Source organism: Schistocerca piceifrons, chromosome 8 (genome assembly GCF_021461385.2).
Source record: "Schistocerca piceifrons isolate TAMUIC-IGC-003096 chromosome 8, iqSchPice1.1, whole genome shotgun sequence".
Taxonomy (NCBI): domain Eukaryota; kingdom Metazoa; phylum Arthropoda; class Insecta; order Orthoptera; family Acrididae; genus Schistocerca; species Schistocerca piceifrons.
Window position 1 is genome coordinate 373,761,102 of NC_060145.1, and position 9,555 is coordinate 373,770,656.

The following is a 9,555-nucleotide window of genomic DNA, read 5'->3' on the forward strand; positions in this document are numbered from 1 at the left end:
TTTTAATATTTTTATAGTTCTTATGCAGAGTGTTTAAATAGGCAGAAAAATCAAAATTAAAACATACGACAGTGTCACAATAGCGTACCAAGAAGCCCCAACATTCGTAGTCAAAAATCAAACCCCTGAAGAGGGGAAATCTTCAAAATAAATGAAACAGAACGTAGGGGTGAATAGTGCGGCGGTATACCATAAAAGAAAGTGTAAGTACAATGAGTATAAACGAAAGTCTTAAATAAGAGAAGATCTTAACTGGGCGTCCAGCGAGCTAAATAACCAGCCCCCCTCCCCCCATATTTTCTCACACCCTCACCCCTTCACACCTTCACGAATAAATGTCAAGAGCTTAAGGCTGATTGAGCAACAAGCCGATAACAAAGGACTATGATAACTTGAAGTAACATAAAACGAGACTCCATGCATACTCTGTGTTGGATGGAAGGGTACGCCACGGAAGGCGATCAGGTACGTACTATCACGAAAGGATGATATACGATGGGATGCGCTAGTGAGCGACGGTAACACCATGACATAAGATAAACGCGGCGGCATTTTTGAGTATTTAATGTTGGGGAGGGTTCCAACAGCGAAAGAACGTATCGAAAGATACAATAATAAATGATTGGAGATGACTATTGCTCATTCAAGGAAAAACGTAACACACGCAAAAATAAGTAGAGTTACAATGTACACGAAATTAGAACCTACTTTTTAGACAATCAGACTTATAGAAAATACCACAGAGCATTAGTACCCTCTGTTCAGAGAGCTCAGTGAGAGGGTGTTCTTACAGCGCATGATATCCACCTGATAAAGAATGTTGAGAATTAAACTTTTTTCTTGACAGTGTAAAATAGACAAATTAAAGTTTGCCAATTGTAGGTCCCATTTCACAAACGTGTGCACTTAAGACAGATTTTCAACTGGCCAAATTAAGATGCTCGCTTAAACACACACTAAAACATCTGTCAGTCTGGCCAATATATCTCATCGGGTGGGAGACTGTGTATGTAACACTAGTGTTATGCTTTCTTGAGTGTTTAGACTCCAACATGGTTGGATTAAGGGAAGACCTCGAAGCAGTTCAAAGGCATGGCGCTAGATTTGTCACCAGTAGGTTCGATCGACATGCAAGTATTACAGAGATACGTCGTTTTTTTCGTGAAACTACTTAAAAAATAAACAATTTATTTATCGGTAGACTATGTGTGGGAGACAGCAGCCTAGTATTAGGTTTGTGCGTAAGTTTGTAGCGTTTTTGCTTTGCATGTTGGTATTCCTATTGTTATAGGATTATTTACCGACTGTCAGTTTTTATTTGTAATTCATTGTTGCTATTCGAGTTTACATATCATCATTTGCTTATTTGGTGATACGAAGTGGAGCTCTGGGCACTAGAAAATGGAGTACCAAGTAGAGAAATCGGAACATTTCCGACGCATTTTTCTGTTTTTCATTGGAGAGGTGATAGTTGTGGAGGCAGCCAGAAACATTTGCGCTGTGTGTGGGGTAATGCCAGTGGACAGAACAGGGAAACAAAATGATTTTCTCATCTTAAGGAGAACTGTTCTGATGTTTGTGGCTCTTGACGTTCAAGAAGTCTGGGACCTGATGAAAATCGTTTAAACGCCTTAATCCTCAATGATTCGCGTCAGTGTACTTGAGAACCGGCAAATGTGATGAACTGTTATCATTCCAGCATCGTGCGAATTGCTTCCGCGAGGTGTAACAGTCACTACTGATATTTATTGACAACCAACTGTGACATCTTGCACTCGCAGTCCACGAATATCGACCAGAAAGACCGCGTGCAGTGATGCTACTCCACGATAAAGGCAGTCCACTTTCTGACAAAAAATACTATACAGGACTTGGGTTGGGAAATCGTTCGACATGCACCTTATTCGCCTACATGGCGCCCCAGATTTTCATCTTATCCTATCACTGTCGAATAACCTTCAAGGAATAGCCTTTGCAGATGAAAATACGCCGAGAACATGGCTCGGCAAGTTCTTCAGCTCAAAACCACATGATGTCTACAGTTGTGGAATAGCAAAGAGCTTAGTTGTAAGTAGTGAAGGAGAATATACGTAGGTTGGAACTTAAATAGTGGCAAAAATGCTGTGGAGACACTAGGCAATGGAATCTACTATTGTCGCTAATAGCACGCGTTGTTTCCATACCTACCTTACATCCGAGCAAATGGACTCGCCCGTCCCACGTCACGAGCGTGCGCACAATCGAGGGAAACACATTCACTTGTGAGCGAGTGGTCTAACGTAACGGTGTCACTCTGTTTTCGAAACAGGAACAATGGAGTTGGATCAAGATTGAATGTGCCAGAGGTTGTACAGCACAACAGTGTCATCAAGCTTTGCGAAAGAAGCGCCGACACATCCGGCGCAACCCACCCATCATTTTGCATGACAATGCGTGGGCGCATATAGTGCAAGCTGTGGGTGCTCTGTTCGGTTGATGGGACTGGGAAGTACTGTACCATCCACCATACTCCCAGGACTTACTTTGTGACTTTGATTTGATTCCGAAGATGAAGGAACCACTTCGTGCCATTCGCTTCAGAACTGTTCCAGAGATTCGACAGGCAGTAGACCGTTACATTCGCACCATCAACAAAACAGGCTCTGCTAACGGTATACCAAGCCTTCCACATCGCTGGCAGCGGGTTCTACGCAACGCTGGTGACTACTTTGAAGGACAGTAACAGGTGCAAATATGTAACTCTTTTGTATCGGTTATGAATAAATAGTTGCCAGTATATAAGTTCCAAGCCTTGTATTATAGATGACTAAAGAGTCTGTTATGTGTACCTGTTGTGTTTATTGAACTAATGGAAAAACGCTACGAACTTCAGCACCACCACAATACATGCACTCAGACCACATGCACATTTTATTTTTATTTATTTTTTTCAATTATCGCGCAGTCGCGGCCCAGACAGCCCTAATAGTAGGGCAAAGAGAGCGTCACCCCACTCTGCATTGTTGCCAGATTTATTCAAGATGGTAGAAATTGATGGAGGCCATAGATGTGGCAACATCGCAATGGCGGGAAATAGGTCAATTGGGCTACCTCCACTAACCCCCACCCTCCTCCACCTTCGCCTCCCTCCTCTCCAATAAAATGGCGGGAAAATTTTGGCAGGAAATGTAGATAGCAAGATAATGCATAGCCACCACCCTGATCTTATCAGAAATGTAATTACTGTTGCCAAGTATACCAGCTATGTGCATCAGACGTGACTGTGCCATCACACCAGATGCTGTTCCCACATGACGATGAGGAATGCAATCCGGCAACTTCTGTTTTCGGAGCCTCTGCACACACATACATTTATCGTGATACTGTACACAGAATTGACACACTGTGATGCCACTTCAGTGTTCAGTGTTGCTGTTGGGTGCACCATTGTCTGTCTAACATGTTATGTTTGTGACAAGAGAATGCATGTGATGATATAAGAGCTGAAACTGGTGAAATGTTGTAGACAATTGTGAAGAAAAGTGAATAAAAAGTTATATCCCAAATGCAGCAAGTGTTCCAAATTGGCAATGTCAAATTTCTTTGTGGCAACAATTCATTATTAGGATACTGCCACATCAAGAGAATCTGCAATATTCGTCTTCCTGCTGACAGTCTGAGGCACTTCTGACATCGCTACACTATACTTGTGGATACTTGTCTTGCTGCAAATAAGTCCTTTTGGTGATTCTGGGTACATTACATGTCAGTAAGATCCTGCAGAGCAGAGCAAATAAATGACACCCTATGGTATGCAATGTGCTCCTTCTTGAACTTACTGACACCATATTTGCATGTCAGTCATGAAATCACGACCAGCGATGGAGCAGTGTTGCAGAACTCTGAAAATCTTGCAGCTGCTAAAATCTTCCACGAGCCATAACATCATTTCTTCACACACAACCAACAGCGATTTCTGAATGAGGATGCCATCAAAAATATTTATGTATGGGAGCTTGGGGCAGGTCACTAATGCTAACATCATAATGACGACAGCTCAATTAAAATAGCAAAGAAAAAGCTCAAAAAATTCTGTGTAGCATTTAATATGTTCTTTAAAAAGTGAAACAAAGATTTCTAATGTAAAGACACACAAACAAACAGTATAAGAAAATTAAATAAAGGCTGACAATTGGTCCATTGTGCCTCTGACTTGAAGCAGAACATAACCACCTCCATAACTCTAATGTGGTATAAGGATTATTACTAATTTACATTTCGATACAAGTTCAACTTCAAAATCTTATCATATTTCCTAAAAATCCATAAAAAATCAATAAGCAGATTAATTTACAAGTGACAGAATGTTAGATACCTCGAAATAAACTGAGTCACTCAGTCTTCAGCTGCCATTTTTAGTTTTTTTTCAACTGGTGCTTCTTATTTGGTCAACTGAAAAGCTAATACCTTGAACTCCTTCATTGTCAATCCAAACAATCTGCCCTCATGTCTTCTAAATAACCGGCAAGTTCTGACTCCTGCTCATTCGAGAAAACATGACAAAATATTCTCTTTAACTTGTCAGTTTGAAAATACTCATTTTGAAGTCTTTTCTGAACTGCTCTCTGAAGAGATTTTTTTTAGAAATGTTGAAGTGAATACTTACTTTCGTAAGTCCCATTTCCTTTCTCACAACAGCTGCTACTGCCTAGTCCATTTTTGCTGCAAACCACTTTGACGATCAGATTTGCGGTTGTATCTTCCAGCCATCTACAAAGAAAGAAGAATTGTCGCTAGCAATAATATGAAAAACCTGAAAAATACCAGTTTGAAAATAATCATTTTAAAGTCTTTTCTGAACTGCTCCCTGAAGAGATTTTTTTAGAAACACTGAAGTGAATACTGACTTTCGTAAGTCCCATTTCCTTTCCCACAACAGCTGTCACTGCCTAGTCCATTTTTTCTGCAGATCCATTTTGACGATTAGATTTGCGTTTGTATCTTCTAGCCATCTACAAAAAAAGAACAATTGTCACTAGAAATAATATGAAAAACCTGAATATATTGTAATGTATCTTAGAAGTGTTAGAATAAACATTCTTGGCACAAGCTGGGCAGACTGTCGTTCGACTATTAGAAAATGCTTGCACTTCATCAATTGAACCATACCATGCAAAAACTCCTTCGAATAATATTAACATTAGGTATGTTGATACAGCCTTAGGAGATGGCAAAGAATATACGGCTTGTTCACTCATTCTGAGCTTACAGTTGAAAATAACATGCAGCGAACAAAAACATCAGCGTTATCTCGTAACTGCGCACGAACTAACTGCTAACATGGAAGGTACAAAAACAAAACACACATACTGGGTAGTTATGATTAAACTTTCCCTATTTAGCATGTTATAACACAGAAACTGATTACTATCGGACCAAATGTGGTAGCATTAATGTCAAGGACATGGGGAAGAGGAATAGTGCAGAATAAATTCAATTGGAACACTTTTAATGTGCTGCTACGATACATCATACCATTACTGCTACAAAAGACGCTCAGGATGGCGCCCATCAGTGTCCAGAAGATTCTGGAAGCGCAGTATTTCGTTCAGCTGTGCATGTCCGTTGGTATGCTGGCTGACTCTCTTGATATGCTCGTAAACCCTGTCTTTCAGGTAGCCCAACAACTAGAAATCACAGGGAGTGAGATAAGGTGATCATACCAGGCAAGCATTTGGAAGTGATCAGCTGATAATTTAGTCGTTTCCAAACGTGTTTCGGAGAAACAGGTGAACTTTATGAGTGATGTGCGGTGGGGCCAATCTTCCATGAAAACTGTTGAGTTCAATGCATCTCTCTCCTGTAGGGCAGGTATGATAGGTTGGCAAAGCATATCACAATTATGCTGGCCAATCATCCAGTATGTCTTTGATCCTTGAGCGCCAAACTGTTCGAAAAAGAATGGGCCAGTGATGTAGCAACACCATATGGTGACATGTCCACAATATAGGGGAACCTTATGCACAATGAGTGGAGGTAAAGATTCCCACACTTGACAATTGTGTGTGTTCACCTCACCCATCAGAGAAAAATGAGCTTTGTCTCTCCATAGGATAGCCCACAGCCAGCCTTCATCAACTTAAGTCCTTTTGAGAAAGTGGAGAGCGAAGTCAACACATCGTTTGGCATCCTTTGGCGCAAGCTGCTGTACGATATGGACCATTTCACAATGGTTCGAAGCACCTTCTGTACAGTGGACTATTGGATGTTCAACTGTGCACTGCCTGACGATCAGGAATTGCGTGCAGCGTTGTCTGCCACAGCAACAGCAATTTTATCAACCACTTATGGTGCAACTGGTCTTCGGCCTCTTCCTGGAGTGACGCCCAGTTTTCCAGTTGATTCGAACTTCTTCATCATGCTCCACATAGCAGGTGGAGAAAGAGACTCTTCTGCAATCCTCTCAGCTGGCGATATTCTCGAAGTGTAGCTGCAGCATTACTGTTGCTTTGATAATAGAGATTCACCAATAATACCCTCCTCCTTTTGTCCAAGCTCATGTTGACAAGTCAACAAGTACACTATGACTGGTCAGATGTGTGGTGAGACTATGAGTCATGGTTACTAATCACAACACCTGGTGGCTATAGCTGGAACTGGATGGTGGCACTGTGATGCATGGAAAACATGCACTCCATATTCTGGGCGTTAATTCTATCATGTTTCTTACACATACGGTAATTAGTTTCCGCGTTTAACTTGTTAAATAGGGAAAGTTTAACTGTAACCAACTGGTATATAAAACACAGCGCCTCTGGTGGATGGTGCACGAAATGTTTGACAGCGCGATTGTAGCGCCTCTGATGGCTGGCGGCCAAATGTTTGATGGCCTGATTTCCAAACACACACAGATGACATGCACCATACAACCTTATGTAACTGCATTAAGTTGCCATATCGGTCCCCAACGTGGAAGCGGAGTGTTATTCCAAATAGCTAGCTGGAAACTGGACGCAGCGACCTGATCTTGGGGTATGTGCTGGTAGGTTGGCTGCTGCTGTAATCTGCACTAGCAGCGGTGAAGGCTGTGATGCGGTGGCTGTTGGGTAAGGCCATAGTCTTGGAAGCTCTCACGTTGCTGCTTCTTGGAAAACATAAGCCAGTGTAACCCTGTCTATAGAAACAGTGGTCGCCTTTCTGTTAGTGAAATGTGAATTGTCTTGTCTCCCCTTGCAACTACATGATAGGGTCCTGAGTATGGTGGCTACATCGACAGCTTGATGTCTTCCATGCATAACATGAACAGGTTTTCTAGAGTTGATGCACGAAGATGGTAGCTGTATCATGTCTGTGAGGCTAGTGTGGGCCGATTCGAAGAACATGCTCTTGCGGTTGGCGTAGGAACTCTGGTTGATCATCTCTTGACTGTGATAGAGCGTTTATTTCCGCGAATTCCCCTGGAAGCCTCAATGTCTCACAGTGAAACGTCCCCTTTGAACAATTATACAAGACTGTGCTTAAACTGACACACAATATTTTTTTAGCGCAACGCAATCTGACTTTCAATAATCCCTACAAAAGAATGGCCCTGACTAACATTAACCTATACCTTTCACAAATCACTTACCTCACAAAAATCCTCGTTACTCGAACTACTGCAATACAGCGAGCGCCACTACTGCCAGCTAAATAAAAGATTCAAACTACGGAAGGCACTAACTACTGATAGGCATAGTTAGCAAATGAAAGATTTTGATAGAGAACAAACAATGTATTTACCTTACTAGTGTCGAAAAATCATAATATACATAGCAGTTCATGATATCCAGTCTTACAAATTTCAAAACTCCGCTATTTCTCTCCCCACATCCACCACTGCTGGCGGCTCACCTCCAACTGCGCAACGCTACGCGCTGTTCACATCCAGCTGCCCAACACTACAATGGCAGACAACAATGCAAACTAGCCATAGACTGCACACAGCACAGCCAGTGATTTTCATACAGAGCGCTACGTAACGTTGCCAATACGAAAACATAAGCAGCCTACTTACATAGCCCCTATGCTCCCCACAAAAAATTTTACAAATTGTTTTGGGCAGTGGCCAATAATGATTTGATAAAATTTTTCATAATTACAATAACAAAGATATCAAATGCACACACTTATTGATACAATGTTGGTCAAAAGCTAAAATTTTCTCACAGTCCATAAAGACAGTCCTGATCATTCGTCACAGTAAAATTACAGTGTTTTTCTCAAAGTCTGAGCAGTAAAAGAAAATGCACACGGAAGTAATGGATTTACATGAAGTCTTGAAGAAGTAGTGTTGTCCTTCCAACGGAAAGACAGTGCTGACTCTTGACATGTAGACAGGTAATGGGCCACAACAGAGCAAACCCACCACAGAGTCAGTCGAAGTTTTGAAGAATATTGGTAGGTAGGTCATCACAGAATAGACCCACTGTAGTCCTGGTAGAGATTACGGTACTGGTGGGCCAGCAAAGATGCAGACCCACTATAGTCCTTGTAGAGATCATGGTATTGGTGGGCCATCAAAGATGCAGATCCACTGTAGTCCTTGTAGAAATAATGGTATTGGTGGGCCATCAAAGATGCAGACACACTGTAGTCCTTGTAGAAATAATAGTATTAGTGGGCCATCAAAGATGCAGACCCACTGTAGTCCTTGTAGAAATAATGGTATTGGTGGGCCATCAAAGATGCAGACCCACCGTAGTCCTCGTAGAGATGGCCAGCAGCCATCTGTTGCGACTGTGCAGGTGCACAATCACCACCAAAGAGTCTTGCGGGCAATATAGCAAGTCCATGAACCACCACTTGTGCACTCACAAAATTTTTTTTTTTTGAAATGTCCTTAGAACCAGCAATGCGGTTAACCAGTCCCTTGCTGAATTATTAACACACGTGCAAACACTATCAGTCCCTACTTCTCACATATTGTCCATATAGTATGACCAACAAAAACGTGTGCAGTGAAATGTAACTTACAAGTTAATAATTTGATGAACTGGTGTCAATTACAATTTTATAACATAAGAATACAATAACGAAGGTACAAAATACATCATTAAAGAACATAACAATACAGATAACATTTGCAGTAATAGGGACTTTACAAAAGAATAGAAATAAACATGTACATCAGTGTTACAGGAATTACGACATAAATAAATACATAAAAGATTAGAATAACTTTTGAAACATCACCTTCACACATGAGCATTAAAACAGAACAGAGTAAATAATGTCTAAACATCTTTACAAAGAAAATAACATATTATTAGAAAAATTCTACAACATAACACATTAAGACAGGAAAAACACAAATTCACATAGTGTAATAACACAAAAATACAGGACAGGGTTTGTTTTCAGTGTGACATTTGGTACTGCAGTCCACCCCAAAACTTCATTCCATATATCTTTCCTCTTATTTCAACATTTGTTTCCACCAAAAAAATTCTATCCAAACATGCTTTCTGTATTTATATGTTCACACATTTCTTACCTCATTATTTATTTACCATTATCTTACCTCATCATTTATTTCCA